General features: G+C 34.3%; 2 long non-coding RNA genes across 2 annotated transcripts; both read left to right on the top strand.

The window, feature by feature from the left end:
• The first annotated feature begins 2,209 nt into the window (after nt 1–2,209).
• Nucleotides 2,210–4,819, top strand: LOC121995666. The gene is made up of 2 exons (XR_006115889.1): nt 2,210–2,469; nt 4,513–4,819. It is a non-coding gene; the product is annotated as an uncharacterized LOC121995666 (long non-coding RNA).
• Nucleotides 4,820–6,802: 1,983 nt separating this feature from the next.
• LOC121995664 lies at nt 6,803–7,650 on the top strand. Its single transcript, XR_006115887.1, has 2 exons — nt 6,803–6,882; nt 6,986–7,650. It is a non-coding gene; the product is annotated as an uncharacterized LOC121995664 (long non-coding RNA).
• Nucleotides 7,651–13,948: the final 6,298 nt, after the last annotated feature.

The following is a 13,948-nucleotide window of genomic DNA, read 5'->3' as shown; positions in this document are numbered from 1 at the left end:
TGATAAGGTCCAACATTTAGGTAAGCACGTCGAACTTGATCTCGTTCATTTATTGGATATTCACATATTTGTTTCCTCTTTCCCATATCACGTTCAATAGAAATAGATAGTTCTGTGACAGAATTAGAAGGTGAAGACTCTATGAATTCAGAAGATGTGCTACCGAAGGGGGGACATCATTAGGAATTGAGGGACTTTCAGATTGGTCTTTTTTTTTTTTTGAAAAAAAAAGATATAAAGTTTTCCCCTTTTTCATAACAGGTTATGATTTTCCATTTTCAATCTGCAAAAATAACCCCTATTAAGAAAACCAATTATATTGTTAATAATTACATAATCTCAAACAAAACTAGAAATAACTAATACAATTTTAAGAAGATGGAAACTTCAACCAAACATTTTAATAATTTTGTAAATAGTAAATAGTCATACATCATTAATTCTAAATTCTAGAAATATTCATCTAATTAGGAATAAACAATTAAATATAATCTATAGATTTATATTACCCACATACAGAATCAATCTCTAACCATGCTTATTAATTTAGAAGTGATGTCCTAATTCCTAAATCAGATGAGAATAATGAAAAAATTTCGAAACTCACAGTGTCAATTTGATAATTTCATTTGAATTTCTGAGTGAAACAAGCTTAGTTTTAGAGTATCCAGTACCTGCATTAGATATAACAACTATAAGGAATTATCCTTGATCATTATTCATTATATAATATGGATAATTTGATATTTATAGGACTGGGTAGAATTCCTGAAAGTTCGCCTAATAGCCCTCTAATGTTTACATAATTTTTCTATATAATACTACTAAAATACTAAAATACATACCATATTACCATTCTTAATACTAGACAAAAAAAAAACAAAATAGAAATAAGATATGGAAAACCTACAATTCTATCATATAACTCTTATCATAATTGTTGGACAAAGAGGGAGAAACGTTAGAGGATTAGGTCATACACAAACCCAAAAGATGAATGGTGGCTTCGTCTCGTTGCTAGAAAACACAGCAGATCTTGTGCGAGCGGCGGCTTGCGACGTGAGAAAGAAATGTGCCGTCTTGCGAAGAACAGAGGAGCTGTCGCATATGGGAAAAGAGAAGATCGAAGGGGGAAAAGAGGATGATTGAAGGGGGAAAAGAGAAGATCTTGTGTATAGCCGGTGTACCTCGTCGCGCCAACATAGGCAGATCACGGATGTAAAGGGTAGCAGGTAGGTTAACGAATTAGGCCTGCATAATAATTTTTTTTTACTATACTACTTAGTAGAGAATGGGCCAAATCAGGCCTGGGCTACAACCTAAGCTTGCCACCCGTTGCATTCGCCCCTGGCGGCATTGAATAGATCGGAGAGGAAGATAGAGCAGGCTTTGACAGCACACTTAGAGTACACAGAGATGAGTCAATGCTGAAGCAGGGAAATGCATGCATGAACAAGAAAAAAAATCAAATGTATTATGAATTTGATGTTAAATTATATTTTACGTTTTATTATACTTTACAATAAGTGGAATCATTTTACAACTTAATATTAAAAAATATATAAAAATTCATTAAACTCAAATTTTTTGATAAAAATAATATAAATTTATATATTTTTAATTCATATATAATTTTCCCTCTATATATTTTACAATAGTGCTTTTTAAAAATTTATATATTCTATTAATATTAAAATAAAATAATAAATTTGTATCAATTAGGTCTCTAATTTTATTAATTTATTGACCGATTTTTTGTCTAAAAAATTTTATTATATTTTAAATGATATTTTTAACAAGGAAAATGGTACAATTTTATTATATTTCATAGTAATTTTATCTCTAATTTATATAAATTTGAAATATTTTTTTACCTTAAAATTTCATTATATTTTAAACAGATTTTTTCAAGGAAAGTCATACTATTTCAAATTATAACCTTGGTTATCTATCCAAGTTTATCAATAAAACCTTTGTTTGGTTTAGATAATCAACGATTCCCAAGTCATGATGCATGTCTGACACGTCAGCAATTTGGGCATCCAAACCGGAATCGAAAAATCTCAGAAAAACAAGATTTTTCTTGATTTTGGAATTAATGATTTTTTTTTAGACCAAATTAGCCTCTAATTTTTATCCATTGTGACAAAAATAACCCTACAAGTTTACCAAATATCAATCTGCCACCGACGCTAGAAAACTCAAGCGAAAATCTCCCACCTCGTGTTCACGTGTTCCCGACTCACAGAAACCCTAGCGAGGAGATCCTCCTTGTAGCGATCCTCCGTGCGGCGAACCTCCTTGCGGCGATCCTCCCTTCGGCGATCTTGCGGTGATCTAGCAGCGTTCTTCCTTGTCGCGAAGGCTACCCCACTCGCGAACTCTTTCCCCCCTTCGCGAAGAGCTAGCGGCTTCCCCCTCGGAAGGCATCCCAGTCGCGAACATTCCCCACTCCTCTTCTTGAAAAAGGTATGATCTTCAACCTGCGTTTGCATGGAGAGACATCTTAAAGTAGGTTTGCTAGCTTCATGTTACTTCATCCAAGGAAAAATGGAAAACTCAGATCATTGTGCTTCCTTAGTTGATCAACAATAGGTGAACAAAGATCATTCACAATTAAAATATAATTGTAAAATTAGCTACATGAAATTAACATGATTTCACTAAACCAATTTTTCTAGATTGACATATGAAGCATATTTTAATTTGACATATTGTCTTCGTTAATGCAAGTTTTCTTTTGTACATATTTGATGGGTTGGGTAACGTATAATGTTAAATGATAAATTGTTATGAGTTGTCAAAAGTTGTCATTATTATTGAGATTAAATGGTCAAAACATTTGTATTTGTCGTAGTAGGATTGTTCGATCAACAAAGTCAAAATGGTATGAAAATAAATAAAAAGAGAAAATATTGATGATTTTAGATTAAGTTTCAAATGACGCTCATTCATGATATGTTTGCATTATGTTTTATTATATTTAAAACTATTATTCATCATCTTATCTGTCCGTTTCAACAATTTTGTATGATATTAGTTTTGAAAGCCAAAAACTATAATAGAGGTTTATGTTTTGTATTATTAATTTTGTTGGAACTTTAACTCTTTTGTTCTACCTCATATTTTTGATTTTTCTATCGTGCTAGTTTAATGTTTGATTTAACTTGCAAAAATGATTAATGTCCTATTGTAAGTCCAACTTGCAAATAGAATTCTTGTTCGAAACAAAATTTTTAGGTTTCCATTCAGTATTATTAGTTTTCCAGTTTTATTAGAAGTTGGGATTTTCCACCTTGCTAATTTACTATTTGGTACATTGTCCTATTTACATGATAGGCTGATATGGCTTGATTAGAAAAAATTATGTGATAAAGCAGCTTAATGAGATTCATCCAAAATAAATTAAATATTTGAATTAGGTTCTTGATACTTATATTTTGATATACTTAGGATTGAACTTGGATATATCTTTTTGTTTGGATTCAACTTGGATGAATCTTTTTTTTTTTTTATTGAGCTTGGATGTTATTGGATTGAACTTGGATGTTATTAGATTGAACTTTAATAGTGCTTAACAATTCTTCAGTTTTGGCAGCCATTCTGGTCCCTTGCCATTCTTATTGGAGCTTGGATGAATTTCCAAGCTAGATCTTTAATATCTTTAAGAAATTGATAGTGCTTGAGAGATACTTCTACTATGATTTTGTTTGGGATGAATATTTATAGGGTACAGTTTTAATATTTGATCTTTAATATCTTGGTGTTGAGAAATAATTAGGATTATTTTTTCTTTTTGAAGTTATTCATAAGCAAACATTGAAGGAATTAAATTTCTAATCTCTTTTCAACTATATTTGTCCAATTCATATTGTTTTGTTATTATAAGCTAATTGATACTTTAATGATTCATGATTATTATATTAATATTTTGGTAAAACTTTCTGGTGGTTGAATCATGAAATTGGATGAGTTAAATGATTTGTCAAATTAGTGGCATACTTGAAACCAATGTAAGACGTGTTACTGATTATTGTTTATGTTTTTACTCACCACCATGCCTAACCATACTGCCCCATTTTGTCATTTTTTTTTCCTATCTGTCATTCCATCTGTTTTCTTCCGTAATGTGGAAGCACTTAGTTCTGAAAAAGTTAAGAATTGAACATGCGCTTCAATCTTATGATTAAGTATCTTACTGTTAGTCTATGATTTCCTAATTTTTGTGTTATCATTGTCCACTAATTCGAACATTTAGATTCTATAGTGGTCTGTGGTGCTTTCTCTAGAGTTGCTTCTGGTGCTCACTTGCAGTCACTGTATACCACTTTGAAGTTCTGGGTCCACTTTAGTTTTTATGATGATTGTCTTTGCTATCATGTGCCTGAATTCATCTGTTGGTCGTCATCATAACTAATATTTTTTCATTGTTTTTGGTTCCATTTACAGCTTGTGTTATTGGTATCAATTTACATAAGTTGACCTAAGGTTTGCCTGACATTTTTGGAACAGGTGTGTTCTTCTTGGTGTGAGTTTTGGTGCAAACATTGTTGATTTTGTTGCTCGAAAAGCAGTCGAGGCAGGAAAGCTGATTGAATCGGTTAAGGTTGTCGTTCAGGTGTTGATGTATCCCTTCTTCGCAGGAACTATTCCCATCCATTATGAACTAAAGCTAGCTGGTTAAATTCTTTCTTGCTCTTTCCTTTTGTTTACCTGTGAATTAAAATTCAGAAACCATGGAATTACCAAAATAGAGCTCGCTTTGTCATAAAATTGCGTTTGTTTACATTGTCTATTTTTCATAAGGTTTTATTTGTTACTTATTAGCTTTTATTCCTGATCTAATCGATCAGATCAAATGCACATAACCTTGGTGCCCAATCCAACACCTTAGCATTCACTGATAAATAAACATGATTTTAGTGAAACGTGTGTTAAAATTGTTGAATTTTTTTCTTTTCCACTCATTTCTTTAATTTTATTTTTATGTCTTTCTCGTGCGACTTTTTTTTCTCCTCCTAATTTATCATCCCTTTACGGTCAACAAATTATTTTTAATCGATATTTTTTTTTATGTTTCTCATTCTTTTAATCTCTACCTCTTTTTTTATCACTATCTAATATTATTAAATAACTGAAAAAATAAAATAAAATAACTGAATCCAATGCTATTCAATATCATGAATTATCCGAGCATTAATACCTTTTACATAAAAACTTATATATTTAATTAAAACTATCTAAAAATAAAAACACATAAAATAAAAAAAAATAGTTATATATATATATATATATATATATATATATATATATATATATATATATAACTTTTAATAATATAATATTATCATTATTAAATCAAGGGTAATATGGTAAAATATCACATTAGGTTATGTACTAAAACCTACAAACAAACAAGATTTTACTGGATTACCTAAATTGAACAAAACAACCAATGATTATGTTTCATTCCCTATAACTTTAGTTTTGATTAATTGGTAATCACATATCTAAGATTATATGTTATAACTTGAACTAAATAATGCACCTTAAATAGATGAGTCAATGCTGAAGCAAGGGAATGCATATATGAAAAAGAAAAAAAAAAAAATCAAATGTAGGGTGAATTTGATGTTAAATTATATTTTACGTTTTATTATACTTTACAATAAGTGGAATCATTTTACATCTTAATATTAAAAAATATATAAAAATTCATTAAACTCAATTTTTTTTTTGATAAAAATAATATAAATTTATATATTTTTAATTCATATATAATTTTCCCTCTATATATTTTACAATAGTACTTTTTTAAAAATTTATATATTTTATTAATATTAAAATAAAATTATAAATTTGTATCAATTAGGTCTCTAATTTTCTTAATTTATTGACCATTTTTTTCGTCTAAAATTTTTTATTAAATTTTAAATGATATTTTTTTAAAAAAAATAGTACAATTTTATTATATTTCATAGTAATTTTATCTCTAATTTATATAAATATAAAATAATTTTTTTACCTTAAAATTTCATTATATTTTAAACTGATTTTTTCAAAGAAAGTCATACTAATTCAAATTATATTTCAAATTCTGTCTTAAGTTTTTTAAAATATTATATTTTATTAAAATAATATAAATATAAAATCAATTTTATTTCGGTCTTAGAAATTAATTTTGAAATTATGTTTTCTTTATGAGTGTAAAAATGAATTTGATCCGACGATCCAATTCGAATCGATTCGAAAAAAATCAGATTCGGATTAGACATTTTTGGATTTGGTCGGATTTGGGTTAGAAGATTTTTGGGTTGAAAATTTTTGAGTTGGGTCAAATCGGGTTCGGGTTTACCCAGATTGATTCAAATATAGGGTTTATTCGATTTTTACAGTTAAATCGAATTTTATTTTAAAAATTAAGATGTTTTAATGTATATTAATATCGATGTTAGTATGGTAACGATGGAGTATTGAGATAAAAATGAAAAATTATAAGAAAAATAGTAAAAAAAAATAAAGTCATTTTGAATTGAATTTTCGGATTATCCGGGTCAGGTTTAGATTGGTCGGATTCGGATTTGAATTTAAAAGTTTCGGTTTAAATTTAAGTTCCGATCCGATTCGGATTTGGTTAAAAAAATTCTATCCAATCCGATCTGATCCGATACATACGAATTGACATCCTCAATTTTCTTTTTGACGTCAGCCAACGAATTGGTGATGACTTCATTCATGAAGAGAACAAAACGTAAGCACTTACGTAAGACTCCAATAATTGAGTCTCGGCCTCTGGGCTATAAAAGAAGGCAAATATCCAGAGAAAGGAGTAGCCCCAACAATCCCAAAAGGATCCACAGATCATCAAATCTCATCCTACAAGTAAGTCAGCTTTTAAGTATGTATTCAGAGAACAGTTAAGTACTTCTCTACTAGCTTGTTTTTCTTTAACTACTACTATATTATGTTGAAATATAATGAACAGAGCTTCGGGATAGATCACCGTGATATCAGAACAAGATCGTCGTGGACCAAATTAAATGCCATCAGAGCCGCTGATAAAGTGAATTCATTGGTTGCGAATTCAACACCTAAATCAAAGTATCTAACATGAGTAATACATTTGATTTAGAAGCTGAATATCAGGAAATTTTCAAAGACTATGCAGTTGATATTAGTCAAGATCGAGTCATTAAAGTCAATAAACTCTTTCATATCAAAACCATATGTGGCAATTTTAGAGAATGGAGACTCTTAACATATAATCAGTTAAGAATCTATAATCAAACCCCCTCCCCCTCGCCTCCCCCCCTCCCCACCCCTCCCCACCGCTCCCGCTCCTGCTCCTGCTCCTGCTCCTGCTCCCGCTCACATAACTACAGGAAATATAAAGGGAATGCAAGTAATAAATTAAAGGAGGACATTGAAGAAGTTGCATGGGATTTGAGAGACAGTAGAAAGAGTAGTTTCAGTACGTAGAAGTTGCATGCAATTTGGATTTGTAAAAGTAAACATATATTATATATGTTGTTTGTTGGTAGGGTTTGTAATTAATTAGTTTATTATTTGTGTTTCAATCTTAAAGTCGTTGTAATTTCCTTGACTATTGGTTAATGTAATATTTGTACGTGGACTATTTTATTTTGCAAATGGGTCGAGTCAACTCTGTGAAAGAGATCATAAACAATCAACATCATAATTTCATCCCAGGTTTTTGATTAATTAAATGTCAGATCATTCTAAATTCAACAACCTTACATCAATTTATAATATTTTAGATTTTTGTTGGGGTGAAATTAGGATTCTGCAAATGACAGAAATAGACCCATATACAAATTTGTATCAACAAGATTTCTGGAAACAAATGGTCCAAGAGACAAATGACAGGAAGAAATTAAAGGTAGTTGTATTCTTCTTGTTATTACATAATTTACTGAGGTTTTTTTTAAGCATAAAATATTAATGGAGGAATGTTCGAAGACTTATAAATTAACTACTTTCACTTTTATATTATAGATGATTATATTCATCTCAAATATTACTCATAGTTTAATCCCAGATTACATAACGGGAGAAAAATTATAGAATCAATTTATAATTGACCATCTAAGTGGATAGGGGATGGGAGGAGTTTTTTTCTCGATGATATGCGTCCGTCAGAAATTGATCCCTAATCTCATTATAGTAAGTCTGTCACCCTCTAGCCAATTAGATATTCCTGTGGGGACACAAGGTTTCGTGCTATAATAGTTTTCGTGCTATAATAGTTAAGCATATTGTTGAAAAAAAAATGCTAAAGGAATAAAGTATTGGGAATACAATCAAATCAAAATTTTATATTAGAAATATATAAAAAAGATGATAAGTTTATAACATGAAAGATATTTTTATTGATATGATGTTTTTTGAGATAGAGTCCAAAAATAAATCCATAAAGACTTAGGCTTAAAGTAGATAATATTATACTATTGAGATATGTAAATTCTTTGTTTTAACAAGTGGTATTAGAGTCATATTCCAAATCAAGCCATATGGGTGGACTAGTGGCCTTGAACGAAGGAGGTGGGGCTCCAAGAGAAGTGAACTCTAAGAGAAATGTCCAAACAAGTCAATGGTGATCAGATGCTTGACGAAAATCCCGGAGGAATGAATCCGAAATGATGAAAAGTCCAATTAAGTCAAAAGGTAGTAAGATGCTTGATGAAAATCCTAGGTAATTAACCCTATGTGGTGAAAAAGTCGAGGCAGGATCTCCTGGATAACTTTTTGGGGTCCAGGGGATGGACCACTCATATTTGCGGTCGGATCGTGGCCGCGATTCGGCCGCAATTGGTTGCGATCCATTCCTGGGTTCACTGTCCCCACCAGATTATAGTTCGGTTCGGAGCGAGCGGCTGGAGGCCGCTCGGAGGCCACTGGTGGTGGACAAGTGGTCAGATTGCTGGGCACCGTGCAAGGGTGACCACCGGGCGTCCTCCGGCCACCAGCTCCGAACCATACTATAACCTGGTGGGGACGGTGAACCTAGGAAGGGATCACAACTAATTACGGCCGGATCGCGGCCGCGAATATGAGTGGTCCATCCCTTGGACCACAAAAAAGTAGTCCAGGAGATCTTCTCTCGAAAAAGTCTTAGAGAAGAGGAGTGACCTCGATTGACCAAATACTTGTGTTGCTACAACGATGCCGGCAAGAGGGGAGGGGTGAATTGCCTGAAAAATAAAAAATACACTCCTCAAGATTTCAACTCTAAAATAGCAAAAATAATAAAATTAAACAGAAATACAAAGTAAGAGAAAAGACTCATCAATTTGACTTGGTTCAACCTAGATGGTTGTTAATCCAAGGCGGTTGAACAGCAAGTACACTAAGAATCTCCTTCTCTGAAGGCGGAGAAGCCTTTTACACACTTAAAGAGCTCAAGAGTTGTTAGGAAATTAGTACAAGAGTTGATTGAGTAATTCCTAGCTCCATGGGTCTTTATATAGCTCTTGGAAATCCTATCTCGAGGCTTGAGGGCGCCTACAAAGGGGTTAAGGGCGCCTCCAAGGGGATAAGCGGATAAAACTTCATCCGCTTGCCAACGACCAAATTGACCCAGTTGAGGGCGTCCTCAAGCGCATTGAGGGCACCGTCAATGCTATTGAGGGCGCCCTCAATGCTGTTGAGGGTAGAGGCGCCTCTAAAGACTGTTGAGGATGCCTCCAGCTGCTTTTCCAGCATTTCTTCATCTTCTCTTTAGCTTTCGAAGTTCCAATTGCTTGGGAGATTGCGGCTAACCGAAATAGGGCACACCCGAACCCAATTTTCGACCTTCTCCTCAAGCAAGCTTCCATCCCGGGTTCTCATCCCTCGAACGTCGTGCACATTCTTCTCTTCCAACTGTGTACTCTTTCGTAGCTCTTTCGTCCTTCGAACGCACCGAGCCCGTCGGCTCCCTTCCCGTGTCGTCCTTCTCGCTAGCTGCGTCTTCCACTTGACTTCCTGTGCTCCTAAGCTCCTGCACACTTAGACACAGGGACCAATAACAAATAGGACCTAACCTAACTTGGTTGATGACATTAAAACTGTTGGTGCGGTTATCATTAACGATTTAACCTAGGTTTTGATGAATGACAAATCAGGTTAAGTTAGTTTGTTGTTGTCTGACACTTTGATCAAGTGTGTAGGAGAAGTCCAGACAGGTCGACGGGCTGACCAGATGTCTGGCACGAAGCCCAGCTAGGTCGACGGGCTGACCGGATAGCTGGCGAGAAGACCAAGCGGGTCGACGGGCTAACCGGACGCTTGGCGAGAAGTCCAGCTAGGTCGACGGGCTGACCAGATAGCTGGCACGAAGTCCAGACAGGTCGACGGGCTGACCGGACGTCTGGCAGGTAAGTGAGGTAAGTCACTGGAGGGGAGTGACTGCAAGGACGCGTTCTCGGGAAGGGAACATTAGGCGTCGATCCGGCTTAGATCCATTTTGGATATCTAAGTCGAGATCGTGACTAGATTCCGGTCTCGGAAAGACGAAATCTAAGTCATACTCTATGCTATTACTTTGTTGAACTTTAATTGTGCTAACAATATGTTTTACAGGATATATATTTGCCTCGGACTAACTCTATTTTGCAGGAGAAGGAGTTCCTGGAAATAGGAGGTCCGGGTGCTTGGAAGGGATCCGGGCGCCCGGAGGTAAGTTTTATCCAAACTCGCGCGTCACCACGTGGAGCTTACTGGTTGGACCTGCCACGTCCCACCAGGGCGCCCGGAAGGGATCCAGGGCGCCCCGAGCATCATATAAAAGGAGGGTCAGAGGGGAGCTTCAGAACAACAACGAAAAGAAAGTCTTCTACTGCTTGCTCTACTACTCTGCGCTCCAACGACGCTAACAAAGATCCGACAATACGCTCCTTTCCTTTTCTTTAATTCTTGTCGGTATTTTCTTTATTTTGCTAGCATTCCTGTACTTTAAATTGTAATCATTTTCGAACTGCTAGTGATTGCCCAACGAAAGTACTCATGGAGTATAGACCTTTGAGTAGGAGTCGTCACAGGCTCCGAACGAAGTAAAAAACACCGTGTTCAGTTTGTCTAAGTTTTTTATTATTCCACTGCGCTTAACTCTTATTAACGCTGTTTTTCGAATCGGTATTCACCCCCCCTCTATCGACGTTTCACAATCCAACAAGTGGTATCAGAGCAGGTACCGCTCTGATTTGGTGCAACCACCAATCAAACAGGGGGTGAAAATATTTTTTTCTTTTTTTCTTTACGCTAAATTCTAAGTTGATATTATTATTAATTTGGGAATTTTTTCTTCTCATTGCAATTAAATCTAAATCGGTGCAACACCAATTTAGATACAGCTATTATTTTTTTCCGCACTACTAATCCAAGACCAAGTCTTGGGATATATTTTTTTTTGTTGTTTACTTGTGTGCAAAATGTCTCAACTAGAAGGTTTCAGCACAGTACGTCCTCCCCTATTCAACGGGGATGACTTCTCCTACTGGAAGAAAAGAATGGAGGTGTACCTAAAGACGGATTACGATCAGTGGTTCAGCGTTATAAAGGCCTACCGAGCTCCAATCGACAACTCCGGAAATCCACTAGACACGGAACAGTGGACTCCGGACATGAGGAAAAAGGCGTCGACAGAAAACAAAGCAATCAATACGTTACACTGCTGCCTAACACGAGAAGAGCTGAACCGGGTCGGACCGCATCAGAATGCTAAAGAATTGTGGGACAAATTGATAGAGCTGCACGAAGGAACGAGCGACGCAAAGGTAACAAAAAGAGATTTATTTTTAAATAAAATATTTAATATAAAAATGCAGGAAGGGGAAACAGCAAGTCAACTGCACGCGAGAATCAAGGACATCCTCAACGGACTCCACGCGATAGGCCATCAAATGGAAAACAGAGATTTAATAAGGTACGTACGCACTAAATGCCTTTCCTCGTAATAGCTTGTGGGCATCAATCGTAGATGCCTACAAAATTTCGAAAAATCTATCTAAGTTAAAATTAGACGAGCTTTTCTGTGAGTTAGAATTACATGAACAAACTAATGCTGGAGCCGAGAAAGGTATTGCTTTATTTGCAGGCTCATCCAAAGAAAAGAAGAGCAAATCTGAATCTGAAGAGGATTCCGGTCAAGATTCCGAAGATGAAGAATACCTGGTGAACTTGGTAAGAAAAATGTTCACCAGGAGAAAAAGGAGCTTCAGCAAAAAGGACCTTCAAAAGATCAGTTCTCCCTTGGAACAAAAGAATGTGACTTGCTTCGGATGCAACAAAAAGGGGCACTACAAGAGCGAATGTCCAATACTGAAGTTCGACAAACCGAAGCCAACCTAAAAGAAGGCCCTCAAAGCAACGTGGGATGACTCCTCGGACGAATCGGAGGTAGAAGAGCAGAAACACCAGAGCCACCTCGCGCTGATGGCCCGCGAAGCTAAAACGGAAGACGAGTCAGGAGATGAATCGGAAGACGGGTTCGAACCCGAATCAAGCCACGAGTCCGTACTCGTTTCCGAAGGCCCGGATGAGGTATATTTTAATTTAAACAAAAAATTCTTTAAAATTATTTCTTGCTTAAATAGTAAGTTAATTAAAATAGAAAATGAAAACAAATCACTCCTTGAGGAAAATCAAGACCTCAAGGAACAAATAAAAAATTCAAATCCAACTTAAGATCTAATACTTAAAGAGAATTTATCATTAAAATCAGAAATTAATAACTTAAAAGAAATACTAGAAAAATTAACTACAAGATCAAAAAATCTAGACTTAATCCTGAACAATCAAAAAGCATGTTATAATAAAACCGGACTTGGATACAAGTCAAACTCAAATAAAACCTCTAAGTCATTAATAACCCAATACAAATCAACTAATCAAGGTTGGGTTCCGAAAGCGTGTTTGACCACGCAAGTAGGAATTAATCAATATTACATACCTAAAGATAAAATATATTATATAAACTCGAATAAACTAAATCAAAAACCAAAACACAAATCAAAGAAATCAAAATTTAAACATATTAAAACTCAACAAAATATAAATTATCACCAAGTTAATTATAACTATAAAAGAAATCGACACAAACCTAAAACGAAAATTTAAATTAAAAGCCAATAATTTAGGGGGAGGCTTCAGAATAGCTGGCACCTCCAAAACTAACTTACCCGACAGGGTAACCTAAACAAACTAACCCGACAGGGTAATAAGGATCAGTTAAAAAGAGACCAAGTTTAACTTGAATCATGGTACTGGTGAAGTTTTTGGATGATAGTACGTTAGGGAAGCTTGGGCATCGCATATCTAGAAAGATATGGTTTCGATCTGGTGCATTTGGCCAAGTGGAACTGACCGAAGCTACCCTTAAATGGATCCTCACTAGTTAGACCAAGGTTTAGTACTAAGCTCCATGGATAGGACTATTCGGAAAACCTCGAAAGGTTGGTTACTTCTAATGACGTCCATGTGACTCACCAAGCTTAGAAGTTTATCCGAAGAATGCCTATTTGTAGAGACCAAAGCTAAATCTGAATCTAACACAAGTTAAACCAAACTCCACAATTAAAATCCAACCCATCTCACAAAATTATAGGATTCCCTGATTGAAAACTTAAATCGGGTGAGATGACTAAGGATAAAAATCAAGTTTCAAATAAATTAAAATTAAATTTTGAATTTCAAATTAAATTAAATTAAAATTAAATTTCGAATTTCAAATTTAAATTAAATTTCGAATTAAAACTAAATTTCTGTTAAATTTATTTTAAACTTTAAAAATTATTTCAATAATTAAATTAACTTTAAAAATTATTTTAAAAATTAACTTTAAAAAATTAAATTAACTCTGAAAACTATTTTAAAAATAAAAGACTAACCTTAAGTCCTACTCATTGTAGGAAACCAAGTGGATTTTGGACAGTGGTTGCTCCAAACACAT

Source organism: Zingiber officinale, chromosome 6A, assembly GCF_018446385.1.
Source record: "Zingiber officinale cultivar Zhangliang chromosome 6A, Zo_v1.1, whole genome shotgun sequence".
NCBI lineage: Eukaryota > Viridiplantae > Streptophyta > Magnoliopsida > Zingiberales > Zingiberaceae > Zingiber > Zingiber officinale.
The sequence above is the reverse complement of the archived record's forward strand: the minus strand, read 5'-3'. Positions and strand labels throughout refer to the sequence as shown.